The sequence below is a fragment of the Lepidochelys olivacea genome (genome assembly GCF_965140295.1).
Source record: "Lepidochelys olivacea isolate rLepOli2 genome assembly, chromosome: 14".
Taxonomy (NCBI): Eukaryota; Metazoa; Chordata; order Testudines; family Cheloniidae; genus Lepidochelys; species Lepidochelys olivacea.
Genome location: NC_140424.1, coordinates 36,716,893 through 36,736,526, shown reverse-complemented (window position 1 = coordinate 36,736,526; position 19,634 = coordinate 36,716,893). Strand labels below are relative to the sequence as shown.

General features: G+C 59.7%; 1 pseudogene across 1 annotated transcript; it reads left to right on the top strand.

Annotated features, from left to right (window-relative positions):
• Positions 1-655: 655 nt before the first annotated feature.
• Positions 656-19,634, top strand: LOC311530646 (von Willebrand factor A domain-containing protein 5A-like; annotated as a pseudogene). Its single transcript, XR_014714575.1, has 17 exons — positions 656-713; positions 2,580-2,959; positions 3,308-3,530; positions 4,077-4,245; positions 4,936-5,050; positions 5,564-5,744; positions 5,847-5,935; positions 6,387-6,530; positions 7,746-7,825; positions 8,060-8,174; positions 8,300-8,464; positions 9,190-9,293; positions 9,561-9,729; positions 10,846-10,963; positions 12,230-12,366; positions 12,826-12,951; positions 13,416-19,634. The product of XR_014714575.1 is annotated as a von Willebrand factor A domain-containing protein 5A-like (transcript).

Below are 19,634 nucleotides of genomic sequence, written 5' to 3'. Positions count from 1 at the left end.
CTGACCTCCCACCTCCCCATTACAGTGAGTCCCCCCAGGCCAGAGGCCCATGGGTGTGGGGCTGTGTGTGGAGGGGGGGCCTCTCTCTGCCCCAGTTCTGGGCTCCCACCCACAGAGGACTCAGGGCCGGGGGGGCAGATCCAACACCATCCAGCGGGACATTAAAAGCAGGATCTGAGGAGACCGCAGAGGAAACGCGGTGGGTGGAAAATTCCCCCCTCCCTTCCCCACATCTGGCCGAGCTTCCTCAAGTCTCTCGGTGTGATGGTCGACTGACGGGTTCTCGCCCCTCTTCCACCACTGCCCCCTGGATGGAGAGTGTGGGGTGAATACCCTGATGGGAAAGGGGTATCTTGGAGTTGAAACATTTGCATCCACAATCCTCCCCGCTTTTTGTGCCATAAAGGGGCAGGAAGGAGCAAGGGGCAGTTTGGAGACCCCCCCTCCCCAGCCCCAGTTCAATGGGGGGACATGGCAGGATGTGTGGAGCGAAGAGTTTGCAGACAGTCCCTGGCTTCCGGGTCGGAGGGCGGGGCGGCCAACTGTGCAGATGGTCCCTGGTTTATAGAAGCTGGGGACGGGGAGCTGGCAGGCGCTCCTTGGCTGGGGGGTGAAGCGTTTGCAGACGCTCCCTGGCGGGGGGCGGGGCTCGCGGGGACACTCTCCCTCCCAGCCTGGCTCAGGGCTTCGCTGCTCAGAGACCGAGCGAGAAGGTACCGGGGGTGCGGATCGGGCCCCAGTCGAGCCCCCTCCCCTGGGGGGCCTGGCCCCAGCCCCCCTTCCCCTCCGTGTCCAGGGCCCCCCACCCCCTGGTCTGGGCCCATCCCCCGACTCAGGGCTTCGCCCCTGCAGAGTCTCCCCGCCCTGGCTGCGGGGCCCTGCGTGCCGGGCGGGTTTGGGGGTGTTTGGAGGGAGGTGACCCCGAAGCGTTTCTGCTCCGTCCCCCCCCATCCACCCCCCCCTTCCCGCGCTTCTCCCTGCGTGGGTTTCCCAGGGGCCATCCCCGTGGCGCCCGGCCGGTGTGACGACACAAATCTCAGCCCTCCCCTTTTGCACCGGGGGGCACCGGCCCTGACCTGCTCCCCACAGGCTCCTGGGGTCCGCTGGGTCCCATGAGGGGTCGGAGCTCCCCACCCCCGCCCACCCCGCCCTGCGGCTCCCTCGCACCCCAAGAAGCAGCGGCTGCAGCAGGAGCCGCCGCCTGTGAATCGGCCGAAGTTTCACGCCGACTCCCTTTCTCCGGGCGGGGAATTAGGCATCAGAGTTCAGTGCCTGGACCAACCGACCCGCCCCGCGCCCCGCTGGAGCCCTGCCCTGGCCTCAGCCCTTTCCCAGCCTAGGGAGCGCAGCCCAGAGAGGCGGTAAATACCTGCGGGAGGGACGTGGCCTGTCCTGTGGCTGGGAGTTGCAGGCAGATGAATTCAGGCGAGGAGGGAGGCTCACCTGTCTGGCGGGGAGGGGGGGGAATTAGCGGCTGGCCCAACTCCCCGGGGGCTTGGGTGGATTCTCCATCCTGGGCCATGTGTGAAGCCGGACGGGAGGTTTGTCTACGAATCTGCCTACGTTCCCCCCACAGTTCGTTCCGGGCCCTCCCCGGTGTGCAGATTAGCCCAGGTGATCCCAGTATCCCCGTCCCACCTTCCAGCTGGGAATTCTCCAGGGGGCTGGAGTGGTGGCCAGCAGAAACGAGGCTCGGAGAGTGGGGTTGGGAGCCCCTCTCAGTCACGGCAGCTCTGGCGTTCCTCGCCCCCATCCCACCCTCAGCTCCCCGCTCCTCCGCGGAGGCTCCCTGCACGCCTCAGAGCCAGATTTCTGCTGCGGGAGAAATCAACCGGCTGCCGTCCTCTTACCCCATCGTAAGGCAGCAAATCCAAGGCCCAGGCCGAACTGCTCTGCGGCATGGAGCAAGAACGGCCGGATTTCACCCCCGTTGGGGTGGGGGGGTCTATGGCAGCTGCTCCAGCCTGGGGTGAAAGCTGAGTAAATAGCAGGGCCGTGTCCCTGCCAAGAACAGCCAGGATCCAGAGCCTGCTCCACAAACCTCTGCTTCTCCGCAGGGCAACAGCGGGGAGAAGGGCCTAGCTGGGTTAACACCCCCCCAGTGACCGACCCAGGTCCCCTGCACCCCCTGTCACTGCTCCAGGGGCCCCCCAGGGGCTGGGGATAGAACCCAGCAGTCCTGGCTCCCAGCCCCCTCGTTCTAACGCACGAGTCCCTCATCTCCCTTCATTCTGTCTGTCCGTCTGACCCCTGCACCTCTCCTTCCTTCCATCTGTCCATCCATCCCCATATACCTCCCTGTGTTTCTCTCTCCATCCCCCAACTCCCAGCTGTACCCCAGTCCCTGCCTGCCCCTCCCTGCCAGGGGCTGGTGCAGTTGGGGCAGAGCCGTGACTCTGATCTCGGGAGCTTGGGCCTGTGGGACTCCCTGCCACAGGACCTGGCTGAGCAGAGGGGTGGGGCTGGGGTCTCGGAGCCATCGCTAAGTGTGTGTGTGTGGGGGGGGTGTCAGGGCACCCTGTGCCCATCAGTTTCCATGGGAACCCTGTATCTCACCCCCCGACCTTCCCCTCACACAGATCCCCGACCCCAGAGCCGAGGTGATGAGCTGCGGCCTCCTGACCAGCTCCAAGGAGCCGGGTGAGTCAGGGCTGCGGGGGATGGTGCCATGAGAGGGAGGGTGGCCCCATGGCTGACACGGCTCCTCCCCCCCATGCCCATGGGGGGGTCTGTGGCTGATATCCCCCTGCCCCCAGTGCCCCTGCACCGCATCTTGGTGTCGGTGTTGATCCGAGGCTTTGTGGCGGAAGAGGACTGCCAGCTGCTCCACAGGAACGAGGAGCTGGGGCCCGTGGAGGCCGTGTTCAAATGCCCCGTGGACGCTGAGGCGGCTGTCGATGCCTTCCAGGCCTGGCTGCGGGGGGCCTGCATCCAGGCCCATCTCCAGGAAAAGAGACAGGTGCTGGGGGGCAGGGGTCCCGGGGGGAAGAGAGGAGGGGGCCGGGCTGGGGGGATCTCGGGGTGACCCCATCTCTCCCGGCAGGTGCATGAGCTGTCCAGGGATGTGCTCGTCGGGAGGGCAGGGGATCTTGGGGGACAGGGGGATGTCGGGATGACCCCGTCTCTCCAGGAGGTGAACAGGGAAGTGCTGGCCGAGGGGCAGGGGAATATCGGGGGCAGGGGGATTTTGGGGGGCAGAGGGATCTCGAGGTGACCCTGTCTCTCCAGCAGGCATAGGAGCTGTATGGGAACATGCTGGCAGGGGGATGTCAAGGGGATCTCAGGGTGACCCCATCTTTCCTGGCAGGCACAGGAGCTGTATGGCGATGCGCTGGCCGGGGGGCAGAGCTCGTTTCTGCTGCAGCAGGAGGAGGCCGGGGGAAACGTGTTCAGCTGCTCTCTGGGGAATTTACCCCCCGGGGAGGAGGCGATGCTGACCCTGAGCTACACCTACGAGCTGCTGCTGGAGCATGATGGGGCCGCCCGCTACGTGCTGCCAACCGTGCTACACCCTCGCTACACGCCCCACGGTGAGACCCACAGATCCCCCTGCAGCCTCGCTACACGCCCTCCAGTGAGACCCACAGATCCCCTACCCCCATCACTGTGAGACCCACAGCCCCCCCACACGCCCCATGGTGAGACCCACAGGTCCCCCCATACTCCCCTGTACTCCAGCTGTGTGCTTCCAGCCATGCTGCACCCCTTTGACATGCCTCATGTTGAGACCAGGCCTATAGGTGCCCTAGATCCCGCATAGCTCCCTGTACCACATAGCCCCCAGAACCCCAGCTACACACCCCATGGTGAGTGATCCCGCAGTCTGTAACCCCCTGAAATCTCCATAGCCCCTTCTACGTTACCCCACAGTGAAAGACCCACATAGCCCCCATAATGCCCAATAGGCCACCACTGTGTTCGCTGCGGTAAGTGACCCCCCCAGGGTATGTGACCCACCCCAGCCATCCTGAAATCCCCTGATATCCCAGCCCAATACCCCCCGAATACTTCATACCCCCCATCCTCCCCCCCACTCTCCCAGCCCCCTGGCCCTCACCCCGGGTCTCTCTCTGCAGGGTGGGATGGGGAGAACATCACCCAGGAGGTCCCGTGGGTCCTCCACGGGGAGCTGCCCTACACCCTGAGCCTAAGCGCCATGCTGCAGTCGCCCCACAGCATCCACTGCTCTCCAGCTGCCCCCTCACCCCCCTGAGCTATACAGCCAGGGATCTAACCACTGCCCAGGTAAGGGCTCACCCGGACACCTGGGTCCCGGCCATCCCCACTGGGAGGAGGGTGCTGGGGGTGGGTCAGGGGGGAGGGTTCTGGGGTGAGGAGTGGGTTCCAGGGAACGGGGCTGTGGGCTGGGGGGGAAGGTCCCAGGGGGTGAGAGATGTGGTGTAGGGCAGGGGGTGGGTCCCGAAAGGGGGAGCGTGGGCCAGACTCTTTGGGTGATTATGGGGGTGGGGGAATTGAGCGACTCCAACGGATTTGGGGAATTTCCCAATTTCTCTGGAGAAAATCTGGACAGGCTGAAATCTGCCAGTTTGGGGATGCAATCCCGGGCAGTCGCTGGGCTCTGTAAGTTTTTAGTGTCTGGGATTTTCCCTCGCCTTGTTTCTCAGTGGAAGTAAATGGAGGTGGGGGGACCAGGAAAATGCCACCCCCAAATTGGAAAGATTTAGCCCCCCCCAAAATGTCAAATTTTTGCAATTTTTCACCAGGAAAATCCAAGTTCCCGCATTGGCCTTTGGGATTGTTATTCCTTCTCTTCTCTCCACCTAACCGGGGGGGTGGGGGGGGCAGCCAGCGTTCCCAGGGTCTGCCCCGCACCCTGTCTCCATTGGGGGGTGCCGAGCCGGGCGCGAGAGCCAGCGGGACCCTGCCCCACCCCAGGAACTGTGTGGAGGTGACTGTGTGTCTGTCGCCCCCCAGGTGTCACTGGCCCAGGCCCCCCCGTGGGACCGGGACTTGGAGCTGCTGGTGTATTACACGGAGCCACCCAAACCCAGCGCGGTGCTGGAGGCCGGGCTGCCCGGAGCCGAGCCAGGTGCGGGAGGGGATCCTGAACACTACTACCCCTGTGCGGGGGCGCAGAGGGGGATCCATGGGGTGGGGATCTGGGGAGGGTGAGGTAGGTGCTGAGCAGTGACATGGGATCGGGGGGGGGCACGGGGCAATGAGGGGGATGATGGGGGAAAGGGGGGTCCTAGGACTGCTGTAGGTGGGTGCTGGGGGAATCTGGGGGCAAGCGAGGGTCAGGGGACAGGAGCGGGGGGGGTCTTGGCGGAGCTGGCCTTGACAGGGCGGGGTGTCTGGGAGCAGGCGGGCACTGGGGAGCACTGCAGGTTTGCGGGTCATGGGGGAGAACTGGGGATGGGAGAGCAGGCACTGGGGGGCTGGGTATTGGGGGTGAGGGGATCTAAGGAGAGAGGGGGTGGGGGGAGGGACAGAGCAGTGGGAGTGGGTCTCTGGGGGCAGTCATGGGGCTCTGAGGGGGCGGCTCACAGGGGCTCGACCCCACGCCCACCCCATTTAGGGGCTGGCCCCCATCTCCCCGCAGGCTCCCTAATGGGCGACCCGACCGTGGTGATGACCCTGCTGCCCAGAGTGCCCCAGGTAGTGCCAGCCCAGAGCCAGCCGGGGGGTTCATCCTCCTGCTGGGCCGCTCCGGCAGCACGGCCTGCCCCATGGACGCAGAGACCTGTCCCGCCAGCGCATCAACAGCACTAAGGGACGGCCAGGTGGGAGGCTGCGCTAGATGGGCCCGTGGGGCCGTGCCGGGGGAGCAACCCAGGCTGGCTGGGCCCGTAGGGCTGACTCTCCATCCGTATGTCTGTCCCCAGGAGACCCTGGTCCTCCTATTGAAGAGTTTTCCCCTGGGCTGTTATTTCAACATCTATGGCTTTGGGTCTGAGTTTGAGTCCTTCTACCCGTGAGTCCGAAGGGCAGGGAGGGGGCTGGCTGGGTTAGGGGGCAAGGCTGGTTAGCAGACAGAGGGTGTCTCTTGGTTAGGGGGCAGGGCTGGTTATGGAGCAGGGTGTGTCGGTGGGTTGGGGACAGGGCTGGTTAGGGAGCAGGGCTGGTTAGGGGGCAGTGGGTGTCGGTGGGTTGGGAGTCAGGGCATTTCTGTTTGTTCGGGGCAGGAGGTGTCCGTGGGTTGGAGACAGGGCTGGTTAGGGGGCAGGGCATGTCTGTTTGTTGGGGGCAGGGTGTGTCTGTGGGTGGGGGGCAGGCCTGGTTGGGGGACAGGCGTGTCGGTGGGTGAGGGGGCAGGGCTGGTTGGGGGACAGGGGTGTCGGTGGGTGAGGGGGCAGGGCTGGCTGGGGGCAGGGTGTCCCTGGCTCTGGCTGTCCCAGCCCCAGACCTGTCGGTGCCCCCCGCAGGCAGAGCGTGGAGAATACCCAGCAGACCAAGGCCAAGTCCCTGAAGCGCCTCCAGCTGCTCCAGGCTAACCTGGGGGCACCAAGATCTTGGAGCCGCTACGAGCCGTTTACCGCAGCCCCTGCCGGGACGGGCACCCACGCCAGGTACCGGGGTGCCGGGGCCAGCCGGAGGGGCATCCTGGGGCGGGCCTGGAGGGTGATTGTGGCGCCGAGGGGTGATGTGGGGGGTCTCAGAGAGGGATGCGGGCCTGCGGGGACAGACTCACAGACTTTCAGGACCGAAGGGAACATCATGATCATCTCATCAGGCCCCAGCTCCTCGCCCGCCTTACCCCCCCCCCCGTGACACTGCTCAGCTCCTCGCTCCCCCCGGGGACAGCCCCACCCCTCAGGCTGAGTCACCGGCACCCCCAAACCCTGAGTTACAGGCGTCAGGTCACAGCGACTCCCCCAAGTTGCTCCGGTTCAAAGCAGTGAGTGCCCCAGGCTGCTGAGGGAGACCAACCCCCTCGGGTCTCTACCAGTCTGAGCCAGGGGAAAATCCTTTCCCCACCCCACCCGTGGGGGTCAGCTTGCCCAGAGGATGGGGGCGAGACCCCCGCAGCCAGCCCCCTGGGAAGGATTCTCTGCAGTAACTCTGAGCCCCCCCCCCCCCCCCCTCCCAGTGCCCCGCTGCCGCCCATGGGGTGTTTGCTCCCAGCTGTTGCTGTGGGCCATACGCCATTACAGGCGCCTCCTTGCCAGCCCTCCCTCTCCCCCGCCCCGCTCCCCTCGGAGGCTGTTCAAGGGGGAGACCCTGGGAGAGGGGATCGGAGAGGGGCTGGGAGCCCTGTGGGGCAGCCGAGCGGGGCCAAGAGGTTGCTCGGAGTGGGACTGGGGCTCTGGGCCAGATGGGGGGCCGGTGCCCCTGGGGGTGTGAGCAGGACGTGGCAGGTAGCAACTGCCGGGGGCGGGTACCTCTGTATAGAGCTGGGAGGGGCAGCGCTTTGTGTTGTGCCCAGCTCTGGGGGGTGCCCTGCAGCCGGGAGGAGCAGGGAGGTCACTGGTGGGGGGGTCAGGAGGGAGTTCATGGAAAAGTGCCCACAGCAGTCGGTGGGTTCTTGTCTCCAGGGGCCGGTGAACAGGTGATGGGTTGGGGTCATGCCTAGGGGTTGGGGGTCACAGAGATAGGGGAGGTCAGCAGTCCCCGTCTGTCAGCCCCTCAAGGGAGATCTCTGGGAAGGGAGGGATGGGGCTGGGGGTCTCTGGGAGGGTCAGTGGGGCAGACTCTCCAGGGGGCTGGTCCCATTCCCAACAGGGAGGGGGTGTCTCTGGGGCGGTTGGGGTCCCCGGCTCTGACAGAGTCTCTCCCCCGCTCAGCTGTTCGTGTTTACGGACGAGGAGGCAGAGAACACCCAGGACATCATCGCAGAGGTGCAGCATCACCGGGGAACCCACAAGTAACTGGGGGTGCCTAACCCCATTAGCATTGCCATCATGTGGATCCCCACCACCATAGTGCCCAGCATCTGCCCAACCCTTTGCCTCACCCTGCCCCCCAGCCCCGCCAGCATGGGGAGCCCCCCAGTCCAGCCAGCCCTACTGGCCCCTCTCCAACTGCCCTGCCCCCCCCAGAGCACTGGTTGGGTCCCACCAGCTCTGCCCCTCCCCCTCCAGTCTCTGCCCCCCAGCAGGTGCTTCTCCTTCGGCATCAGGGACAGGGCCTCCACGGCTCTGATCAAAGGCTTCGCCCGAGCAGTGGGGGGCAGCGCCGAGTTCATCACCAGCCAGGATTGCACACAGCCAAAGGTGAGAACCCAGCAATCCTGGCTCCCAGCTCCCCCATTCGAGCCTACTAGACCCCACTCCCCTCCAGAACTGGGGATAAGACCCAGGCGTCCTGGCCCAACCTGTGTGTGCCGGTCCCGCGCCAGGTGCTGCAGTCTCTGAAGTGGGCCATGCAGCCAGCGGTGACTGGGATCTCACTGAGCTAGGATCTGCCCCCTGAGATGCAGGCGGAGCTGCTGCATTGGGACCCCGAGGTGATCTTTGCTGGGCAGCGGTGCCTCGTCTACGCCCAGCTCCGCGATCAGCCCCAGGTGAGAGAGCGAGGTCCCCCGAACTGGGGTGCCCCCAGGGCATGTGGTCAGTGACTGAGCCAGGAGCCCCACAGTCCCCTCCTGGGTGATAACTCTGACCCCTAACGATGGCTATTGGCTGGAGCTCCCTGTGCTACCCCAGCCCCATTGTTCTGAATGGGGAGAGTTCACTCTGACCCCTAATGATGGCCATTGGGTCAGGGGTCTCTGTGCTACCCAAGCCCCATTGATTTCAGTTGGGATTGTTAACTCTGACCCCTCACGATGGCCATTGGGCTGCAGGTCTCTGTACTAGCCTGGCTGCATTGATCTCAGGGCCGGTCTACACTACAAATGTTCATCTCCTGCCAACGTAGCACTGTCTGCACGGGGGGCTACGGTCGGTGTAACTACGCCGCTCATGGGTGTGGATTTTTCATGCCCCTGAGCGATGTAGTTCTACCAAAGTATGTCGTGTAGATGAAACCTCAGTGGGGATCGATAACTCTGACCTCTGATGATGGCCACTGGGCTGGAAGTCTCTGTGCTACCCCAGCCCCATTGAGCTGAATGGGGATTGTTATCTCTGGACCCTAATGATGGCCATTGGGCTTAGGAAGCCAGCCCCCCAACTGGTGTTAATTGGGTGTATTTGACCCCTTTATTCTGTAAGCTGGGTCTGAGGGGTCCCAGGGCATCTTCTGCTGCCTTGCATTCCACCTCTGACCACCTTTCTTTCCCCGCAGCCCCGAGACATTCCCATGGGGGGCATCACCCTGCAGTACCGCATCCAGGACCAGACCTACAAGGAGACGCTGCAGTTCTCCCTGCAGCCACAGGATGGAGACAGGTGACAGCAATGCTCCCCTGGCTCCCATCCCCCACCCCAGGCAGCTGGGTCCTGACCCCCCACGTCCTCACCCCAGCAGAACAGAGACAGGATGGGACCAGCCCCCTTCTGTGACCACTAGACCGCACTCCCTTCCCGGGGCCAGGATAGAACCCAGGAGTCCTGGCACCCACCCACCCCCATCCCGTTAGACCCTGCTCCCCTCTCCGTAGCGGCTGGAACCCAGGTGTCCAGGGCTGACCCCGTGAATCTCTCTCCCTGGCACAGGCTGCCCGTTCACCGGCTGGCCGCCAAGTCGCTGCTGCTGGAGCTGGAGGGGGCCGTGGGCACGGGGTTGGAGGGGGACGGGCGCCGGGTACTGGAGGCCAGCCTGAGCTCGGGGGTCGTCTGCTCCCTCACGGCCTACATGGGGGTGGACATGGAGCGGGGGCAGCTGGTGCAGGGGCTGCTGGTGAGACGGGATGTCCCGCTGGCAGGTAACCCCCGAAGGGGCTGGGGCTCCTGGCGCCAGGGGGGGACCCAGCATGTGGGGGGAACTCGGGTGGGAGGGGGAAGCTGGTACTGGGGGAGGTGGAGGGAATTCAGACAGGGATCCCAGCACGGGGGGATCCCAGTGTAAGATGGGGGGACCCAGCGTGTGAGGGGAACTCGGGTGGGAGGGGGAACCTGGCACTGGGGGCGGTACGGGGAGGTGGGGGGAACCAGGCGCCAGGGAGGGGGGCAATTCAGGGAGGGATCCCAGCACGGGGGGAACCCAGAAGGGGCATGCAGGGGGCGTCATGTTTATGGGGTAATGTCCCTTTGCCCCTCTCCCTGCCCCCCTGACTCCCGGGGTCTGTGCTGTCCCCTCCCTGCTCCAGGGCAACGCGGACCCCAGGGCTGGCAGGGTGAGATAGGGAGTAGCCCACGGGGGTGTGTCTTCCCCGCCCCCCGCCCCCCCGCAAGCCGGAAGAGTGGGACCTGTGCCGGACAGAGGCAGACAGGCATGCAGAGACCCAGAGTCAGACAGGGATAGAGACCGAGAATCAGCCGACAGACCCAGACGGGGACAGGACGGAGAGACGCAGAGAGAGAAACAGACCCAGTCAGACAGACAGACCGACCCGGACAGATGCAGGGACAGAAGGGGCGGGCACATTGCTGTCATGAGCAGACCTGGCTAGTAGGGGCCTCTCACCCCCTGGCATCCTGCCCTCAACCATGGAGTGCAGCACCCACCCCTGCATCCCCTGGGGCTGGAGGAGGGGTCCTGGCTGGTGGGAGAAGAATAGGGCTGTGGGGACTGGATCTGGGGGTCACAGCCAGGGGGGAAGGGGCAGGAGCTGGGAGATCCTGTCTATGATGGAGCTGTGGGGAGAGGAGGATGGGGCTGGGTGTGGGGGGGTCCCAGCTCGGGGAAAGGGGCTGGGGGGTATGGAGGACGGGTCCCAGCGGTGCGTTGGCTCTAAGTGTCTGGGGGGGGCGGAATTCTCTTCCCTCCCTTTGCTTCTCTGGGTCTGTTTGCATGTCCATCTACTCGCTAAATTTCGATTTCATCATGGACTATACGTAGATGATAGACTGCGTCTCGAGAGACCCCATCTGCGAGCGGCCGGCGAGCGGAGTGCGCCTGGACGAACCGAACCAGCGCAGCGTCTTCGGGCGCTTGTCCCGTGACTTGGCTGCGGCACGTGAGTACCTCTGCCCCGCGTGCCTGCAGCTCCCAAAGTCCAGCGCCGGCCATCTCCTCCCTCGCAAGCGCCTGTCCTGGTTCCGTGGCCTCCCAAAGCTCAGCCGGGGGGGCCCAACACAAGGGCAGACAGTCCTGCAATCAGGGGGCCCCACCGGAGACAGCACCCCAGAACGGTGAAGGGGGCTGGGAGTCAGGACTCCGGGGGTGGGCCAACGCCAGGGTGACGCTTCATCAGGTTAGAGACCCATGTGCCCGGAAGGTCATGGAGCTGTGCAAGTCTTTAAACACTACATAGAAAACGAAGGAAATTCCTGGGTGAAAAACCTTTGTGTCGCTGAGGGAGGGGGAATTCTTGGCTGTTTTTTTTTTTTTTTTTTTTTTTGTGTGTGTCATGAAGCAAATTATGTTGAAAGAAAATGAATAAAAAAATAAGGAAACCCCCAGGCAAAAAACTCTGTGAAGGTGGAATTTGGGGTGTAAGGTTTGTGTCAGTGAGCTAAGGATGTGTGTGGGGAGCGGCGGGGGGGGGTGAGATCAGTAGTTTTTCATAACAGGAATGTCTCTGAGCAGTTTTCTGTGAAATAAACCCAGAGGGAAATTCCCAGGCAAAAAAACCTTATGAAGCTGGGTCTGAGCTTGGAGGTTTGTACAGGCGAGTTCAGGGGCAAAAGTCTTTATTGGCACCTTCTGGTTTATAAACGAAGAAACCCACGAAAGGCAGAAATTTTAAAGTGAAGGTTACCTTAAAACCTGCATTTGGAGAGTCTGGAAATACAAAGTGACTGTAGCCCAGATAACGTTAACTCTGCCCCGTAACCCTGGCCCATGCATGGCTATACTATCATATAGACTCTGTAACATCCCATCCCCCGCTACCCCTTTAGACTCTTGTGTCTCTCTCCAGACATAGGTCCTTATCGCAGGTTGTAGTGGGGGATGGTTCCGGGGTCAGACTGTGATTGAGAAACACTGTGGGGTCGTGGAATTAATGCCTGGGCAGGAACAGTCACAGGGAGTTGGGTGCCCATCTCGGATTGAAAGTTAATTGTCATCCCATGGGTGCAAGAAGGGTCAGAGTTAAGGATGTTTGTGGTGGGGTAAAGGGTGCAGAGGAGCAGGTTAATGACACCCCTGGAGAGACAGAGATAAGGACACACAGAGGGTGACAGTTAAGGTTGTTGGCTGTCCCCCAGCCTGGACAGGCCATGTCGCTGTTCTGTACCCACAACCTGTGCCAGCCCCATCTCCCTGTGTCTCTCCCCAGAGCGGGCACCGGAGGAGTCTCCCTTGCTGAGGCTGGTGTCTCTGCAAAATGCCAACGTCTGGTGGAACCTGGACCCCCGGCTGGCTGCTGTGCTGGGGGTGAGCGGGACCAACGCCAGGGTGAGGATACCCAGTGAGGTGAGCGGGGGTGCAGAGGAGAGGGGAGAGATCGGGGGCAGGTGCCATGGGTTGGGCCTGTTCTCTGCTCCCAGATGAGATTGGTGGGGGGTAGTCTGTGGGTGACTGGATTAAAGGACCCCTGAATCTGGAGCCCAGTGGGCGAGACGGGCCCAGATCGGGGGGCTGGGAACCCCCTAACGGGGTCGGAGCATTGGATTGAGGGGGCCCAGGGCCAGGTGGAGGCGCCCAGGTTGGGCTCTGTCTCAGGCCATCTCTCCACTCCCTGGACATGGCACTGGGCATCTGGGTAGAGGGTCCACGGTGCTGGAGCGGGGGCTATAGGAACCCTCCGAGTCGGGGTGGGGGGATGGAGTGGGGGGTCCGTAGAAAAGGGGGAGGGCTGGGTGAGGGATGGAAGTCAGGGGAGGGGGCCAGGCTGGGCGCTGACTCAGGCTGTCTCTATCTTGCCCCCCACAGGACGTGACCCCCAGCATCTGGGCCACAGTGCTGGCCATGGTCTGGCTGCACGGCCGGGCCGTGGGGCAGCCCGACGAGTCGAGCTGCTGGAGGCCAAGGCTGTGGGCTGGGTGCGAGACTGAGCAGGTGAGAGGGGGCCTGTGGGGTGGGGGGCAGGGACAGGGTCCAGGGACTTGATCCTAAAGCCCCTGCCCCATGGGGCCCCTGAGCCTGGGCCCCTGGAACCTCCATCCTCATGCCCCTGTTCCCACGGCCCAGAGCCATGAGCCTGCCCACCATGTCCCATAGCCCAGCCTCCTTCAGGGCCCTGAGAGCTTGTGCCCTATGGGTCCCAGGGCCCCCATTCCTGCGATTCCTGTGCCCCAGGGTCCCACAGCCCAGCCCTCAAGAGCCCCCATCCCCAGCCTCTCCCCATCCCAATCCCAGCACCCTTCTGGGATTTCCGTGCCCCGCCCCCCAGCACCTTTACTTCCCAGCTTCCCAACCCCCACGCCAATCCCGCACGTGCTGTGAGCTCTGTTCCCTTTGCCCCCAGGCCCTCCCCTCGTTCCCCAGGCTGGTGTCTCTCCAGTACCCCCCTCTCATTTCAGGGGCCCAGCTGAGCGAGTGCCTGGAAGCTGCCAACGCCCTGCTGGGCTGCAACGATGGCCCTGCCATCTTCGGGCTCTGAGCCCCCTCCAGGATCCCCGCACTCGCTCCCCAAACTACCCTGGGCGTCCAACTGGAAGCCCGAGGGCCAGCAGGGGCCACTGGGTGCAGACCCACCTGGCCAGCCTGTGCCCAGCCCGGAGCAAACCCCCAGCTGGGATCCCACCACTGCCACCAATTCAGATGCATCTGCCTCCCGCTGGCTGAAGAGGAGCGATGGCTGCCCCCCGGCTCCACCCCACTCTGACCCACTGTTGCATAACCCCCACGCTGCTCACAGCCGCTGCCTCCTCTCCGCATTGTGGGGGAGTCCTCGTGATCGCCTGCATCAATGTTGCACATTTCTTCGCTTTTTACAAATGACTGAGGGGTCCCTCTGTAAACAGCCCCCGGCCCCCACCCCAGAGGTGGCTGCACTGACCTCGCCCTGCATGAGCCATCCAGTGTCAACCTCGTCCCATCTGCACGGAGTTCCACTGTTGGACAGCCAGGCAGACCAACCGGATCTTTGCTTGTCCAAACACGACCTCCTTTTGTCGTAATGGCAGTTTTCTCTTTGCTGGACAATCCTGAATGCAAACACGAGCACAGTGATTGGCTTAATTCTTCATTTCCTCTCTGCCTAGGTCCAGACTAGAGCTGGTCAGTCATTTTCCAGCTGAACAATGCTGTGTTGGCAAATGCAATTCCGCGGTGAAGGCTGAAAGGTGGAATCAGGCAGCAGATGGAGGAAGCTTGCCCCATGCTGCGTGTTGTGAATCTGTCCCCATTCACCAGCTGCTGAATTCTCTACCACAGGAAGAAATGCTTCAAAACCTGACCGTCCATCTCGACGGTTAATGCTCACGCTGTGTCCATCCTGGACAGCACCGGGCCCTTCTCAGGACATCCTGGGACTCAAGCAAACGATGAAAGACCTCAGCTGGTTAATTCCCTGGAAAGAAAGTGCTATTTTTATCAAGAAACTGCAGGAACATAAGGAAGAAGCAAACAGTTTTCCCACTTCATGTTAGCCAGCACTGACCTCCTTTGAACAGCTTTCACCATATGACTCTGTGCTGGGAGGTGTCCCTATTTCAGCCTTTCCGTGTCTGAGAAGGCAACTCAACAAATTCAATTTACAGCCACATTGTGCAGCGACTCCAGGGAAGGATTAAGATACCAGGTAATGGATTAATTGCCTTAAGGCCTGAAGGAATGCTGCCCTGGGACGGAGATTTCCCCAAAGGCCAGACGGAATTCAGAGATCTTAATTCTCACTTCCCGCTATGAATAGGGGAACTTCAATACCAGCGGTGACATCCTGGCCCCATTGAAATCAAAGGGTGTTTTGTCTTTGACTTCAATGGGCACAGTATTTTAGCCCATATTACTAGGCTTTTGCAAATTAAACCCTGTGGCTGGGATTTTGGAAGAAGTGGTTGAGGCACCCAGTTCCAGGGGATTTGTCCTCTTTGAAAATGCCAACCTCCTATCCTGGTCCAAACCACCTGAAGTCAGAGGAAAGGCTCTTTCAGAGAGAGCTGGGGAACCAGCTCCCATTGAAAACTCCAGCCGGCGTGAGTCTTTCCAGTGGTCTTTAGATAAACTCCGTTGGTAGAAGCTAATTGCCTAGCTCCCTTCGGTGCATTTGGATATCCCAGCTTCCAGCTGACTCTAGTGGACTTCGAAGCAGAGCCAGTCTGTATACCTGAGCCGATAGATAGATAGATAGAAAATCCACACACAGAATAACAAAATAAAATCATACGACTGTCTGTACTCACACGTATGTGACCAAAGACAGCCTCACGTACTGTAGCACACCCATTAATGTATGAACCCTCCAGCCTGTAATGCCCCATCCCTTCCCGTCTGGTCCTGGCTCCTAGGTCCTCTCCTTGGCTCTGTTTGGGCTTGGCATGCTAGCGACTAGGGCAGGGACTGGCTCATGGCGTTCCCGGGTTCTGTTTTGGTTCCTGGAGGCAAATGTGGCCTAGCGGGTTGAGTAGTGGGGACTGGGACTCAGGACTTCTGGCTTCTACTGTGGTAAAAGCATCACAGAGAAACCAAGACAAGAAACCGATGTAAACACGCTGAGCATAGCAGGAGTCACGCGTCAGTCTTATGGGGCCCCAGCAGGTCAGAGTCTTTCCAACGCTTCCGCCAGCCCAGAAGGTCCTGTCCGTCGATGGGTCCGAGTCAGTTCAAGCTCATCCTTTCAGAGCAAAAGTCCTTTCTTTGTTTCCTGGTTTCTGGAAAAGCCAGCTTAACCCAATGTGTGCGAACCCCCGTGAGGGCGTGGAACTTCTGGGGAGCGGATCAGTTTGCGGTGGGGTGTCTACACTGCATTGTAAACCCAGGCTTGTGGACTCGGTGTTTCCAAGCCTGTGCTTGAGTGTCCACGCTGCATTGGAAGCCTGGGTTTACAATGCTGGGTCTGGGTTAGCTGTGCTAACATGTTCATACTGCACTGTGCAGACCTTCTGACTCGGGTCTGCGGCTTGACCCACGTCCACACTGAACGGTGACAGGGCTTGGACCCAAGTCTCAGTGGGAGTCGGGCTCTGACCCATCCCCCGAGCAGCATCCTAGGACCCTGGCCCTGAGTGCTTCCTGTGCTGAGTCAGACTGATCTGTGTGCACGCAGAAGGGGGCCTTGGGCTCAGACATGAGTCAGAACCTGGGCGTAGGGTGCAGTGTAGACATAGATGGTTAGTTGATTTGCTCTACTCACCCCTCCCCTGGTATTTTTGGTTCCTGGAGGAGCTGGTATAGCCCTTTCCCATGGAGTTATGTACAGTTCCTGGCCCACAATGATACATAAACTTAATACAGTGTGGTCCTCAAAATATTGATGGGGTGCAATATCTAAGACTGACCTGCAGAGAGCATCCCAGTGATGCCCTGGATTGGGGAACATGGGTGCTGAGTTCGATTCTCAGCTCTGTCACTGAATCATAGCGTCATCTTGGGTAAGTCTCTTCATTGCTTTGTGCCTCAGTTTCCCCTTTGAAAAATAGGGATGAGGATGCTGATGATATTCCCACTTCCAGTTGTGCTATGAGGATAACTCGAAAAATACTTGGGAGTCGGATACGACAGTGCTGGGTGCAGTATAATACCTGGGGTAGATACATGATGGGTAACATCTTGGTCAGTTACTGTAGCAGAAATAGTTCTGAGCAAGAAACTTCACTTATCAAATGTATAGTTCACACCTCCTTTTGGAATAAATCCTTTAATCTTTGAGTCAGCAAGAGTAAACCTAGACCATCCCTGACAGGTGTTTGTCCAACCTGGTTTTAAAAACCTTCAGTGACGGGGATTCCACAACCTCCCTTGGAAGCCTGTTCCGGAGCTCGATTACCCTGAGAGAGAGGGAGAGCGAGTTTTTCCTAATATCCAATCTGAATCTCCCTTGCTGCAGATTAAGCCCATTGCTGCTTCTCCTCCCTTCAGTGGCAATGGAGAAAAATGGATCACCGTCCCCTTCAGAACAGCCCTTTGCTTATTGGAAGCCTGTTGGCAGGTCCCCCTCAGTCTTCTGGTCTCAAGGCAAAATATGCCCAGTATTTTAACCTTTCCTCACAGGTCAGGTTTTCTAACTCTGGTCACTTTTGTTGCTCTCCTCTGGACTCTCTCCAATGTGTCCACATCTTTCCTTAAGTGTGGTGCCAAGAACCGGACACAGTACCCCACTGCGGCCTCGCCAGGGCCGAGTAGAGCAGGACAGTTACCTCCTGCGTCTTACACACGACCCTCCTGTTAATACAGCCCAGAATGCGACCAGTGCTAGGGCCTGTGTTACACACGAGGGAAGATGAGATGGTCCCATAGATTCCAAGGCCAGAAGAGACCAGGGAGTCATCCCCTTCCATCCAGTCCCTATAATGCTGCTTCCCTCTCATTCCTTATCCTTTGCTGCCCTCTGGCGACCGCATGAAGCAGCCAGAATTTCATGGAGATCTGCTGTATTCTCCATCTTTTCTCTTTACCAGTTCACTTCCAAATGCTTCCCATTTGTCAGTCCAAACTCCTAATCAGCAAGGGCTGGTTGGGGCGCTTCGACTGTGGATGGGATCGCAGCGCCCCAGGCACCCACTGAGATTTGCCTTTGTATTAAGTCACCAGCAGGGAACGCACGTAGGCCCCAATCCTGGTGACACAGGGCCAATGGGAGGTTGGCCTTTGATCTCAGTTGGGACAGGTTTTGCCTTCACTGTCTGTCTAGGTAGGTAAATGCCTCTGAGCACTGTCGTGTCTGAGCACACGCAGGGAGGAGATGAGTCCAGTGGAGCTACGGCCGGGTCACACCACCTGGGGATCTGCCCAGTGACTCCAATGGAGTGACGGCTGATTGTGGGCCAGATCCTCAGCTGGAGGCAGAGTTTAAGGTTGATATTTTCCAATCCTGACAAGGTGATTTGGGCACACAATTCCCATCATATTTAGTTTGAAAACATCAACCTACGTGACGCGCTCAGTGCCACACAGGGAGTCTGGGGCAAAGCCAGGAACTGAGCTGGAAGTTCCGGGGGCCAGTCCAATGCCTCCAACACACGCTCAGCTGTCACCGCCTCGCTGGGGTCTGTAGGTGAGGGTCTCTGGCCTGTGCTATGCCCAGAACAGACTATATCACGGGGGTCCCTTCCGGCCTTGGAACAGCTGGGAACCTATACGTCTCCTAGTGAAACTGATCCGTGGCTGTTCAAAAGAATCGTTTAGCATTAAGCATCCTGCTCCTCAATGAAAATTGCAACCTCTGCTTTTCCCAAATGAACAGTTTTAGGAAGATTGATTTGTGACCAACATTTTCAAATTGGGGGACCTAAAATTAATAATTAGGCTGGAATTAGGCACCTAAATCCGACTGAATTTCAATGGGATTTGGACATCTAGCTTCTATAAAGCTGCTTTCAGAGTGCCAAACTTAGCTCTCATCTGGCACAACCGTAGACCTCAGCCCCATTTGGCGAAACTGAGGCACAGAGAGGAGATGGGACATACTTTCAAAAGCATCTAATCCTAGTATCCAGAGGGACAGGTTTTTAAAGGTATTTAGGTGCTTTGTGGAATTTTCACAAGTGCTTAAAGGAGTTAGATGCCTAACTCCCCTAGAAATGAAGAGAAATTGGGCATCCAAATCCCTTCGGCAGTTTGAAAATCTTAGCCTTAATGTCTCTGTTATGGTCTGGGTGTGTTTTTCAGGATTGCTGGGCAGCCCTGGCTCCCAGACAGGTCACTGAGAAATGCAGGTGCCCAACATACCTACAAGTCTGGCCACTTTGATTAGTAAGGATTTTTGCTGGCTAACTTTAGGCACCTGAGTTTGAAAACTTTTGCATAAGTGATTTGGCTGAGGTCGCAAAGACAGTCAGGGCCACCTCCGATATTAAAGGTAAGGTCTCTGGATCCCCATCATGTGCTCCAGACTATTCTTATGAATTCTTCTTCTTCTCCAAACTTACACCAGTGAGACCAAGGTTAGAAACTGACCTCTGGAGACAAATCAGGGTCTCAGGTGCCCCAATGCATTAACCCCACTTAAGTCACGGAAGGTGAATTCTGATTCACACTATGAAGACCCAGAACTGTAACAGAAGTTTAACATTTTTGGTGATATATTGCTCTGTGTGTATGTATATATGTGAGGAAGGTGGAATTTTTGGTTATATTTTTATGACCTTACTATGTGCCTTGGTTTCCCCTCTATGTCACGTGGTTACCCAGTGCGGGGAAAAGGACTCCCTGTGTTTTCAGGAAAGGCTAAAAGACAGAGGAGTGTGCCTGTCAGCTCCCTGTCTGGGTGGCAGGAAGAGTCGTTAAGGAACTGGTTGAAACTGACCCAGATGAACAAGGGGGCCAGAGAGACAATGCCAGCGCTGCCTGGATTTTCCCCCTTCTCGCAGGGAAGCTGAGCCAAGACACCCACCTGCCAGCTGGAGAACGGAGGACTGGGAAGGGGTGAGCTGGGGGGTCAGAGGCGGCTTCCGGACGCTCTCTCTCCTGGGAACTGACTGCAGAGGTTCGACAGACACAGCCTGGACATGGGGTTCACTGCGGCTGGGTGGGGCCCCGGGCTGACCAGAACGGACGACGTTTTCACCTTCATTTCTCTCTGCTAACTTAAGAGCTTCCTAGGCTGTGTCTACGTGACTAATAAACCCAGCTGTTTTGCA